This window comes from Penaeus monodon, chromosome 12 (genome assembly GCF_015228065.2).
Source record: "Penaeus monodon isolate SGIC_2016 chromosome 12, NSTDA_Pmon_1, whole genome shotgun sequence".
NCBI classification, from domain to species: Eukaryota; Metazoa; Arthropoda; class Malacostraca; order Decapoda; family Penaeidae; genus Penaeus; species Penaeus monodon.
Window position 1 is genome coordinate 16,551,651 of NC_051397.1, and position 673 is coordinate 16,552,323.

Below are 673 nucleotides of genomic sequence, written 5' to 3' on the forward strand. Positions count from 1 at the left end.
AGGGGGCCCTAGAGGGCCCCGTTTTGGAACCTGGGGGCCTTGAGTGGAAGGAGAGTCAAATAGGGGTGCAGAGTAGTCTGTGTAATTGTTTGGCAAGCATGCGGTATAAATACAATCTGGGAGATGTGAGGTCAGCGGCCGAGGACGCTGACTGGCCGAGTGGCTGCACCCTGTTCTCCCGCATCGTGCCGAATCACGCTGACCTCAATGTCAGCGTAATTATGCCGAGCGAGGCTGCGCAGGTGCTGAGTGAAGTGATTGTGGCGTCCACCACGATGCTCCCCCCTATCGAGGAAGAAAGTACTACAGGTCAAGGATCCTGCGTGGGCGAGAATGGCGTCCAGATCTCGTGTAATTGGCGTCATCATGGTGCGAGGCACTGGTGTATGCTGGTTTAAGGCACTCCGTGGTGACCCAGTCGATCCGTTCATCGAGCTGTAGCTTGAAAGCGCTGGGGGAGCGCTGAAGGACCCTAAAAGGACCTTTGAAGGGCAGGATAGCGGCTGTCAGAGAGCAGTCGTTGCTACCACTCTGACCAAGCATCCCCTGACTTGGAAAATGCATTGACCGGGGGCTAGTGGTCTGTAAAAATGGTGTAGGACGTACCTTCGAGCATGTGGCAGAAGTGCCGCAGGGGCTGTCGTCTGCCATGTACTTCTTGCTCCAGGACAGC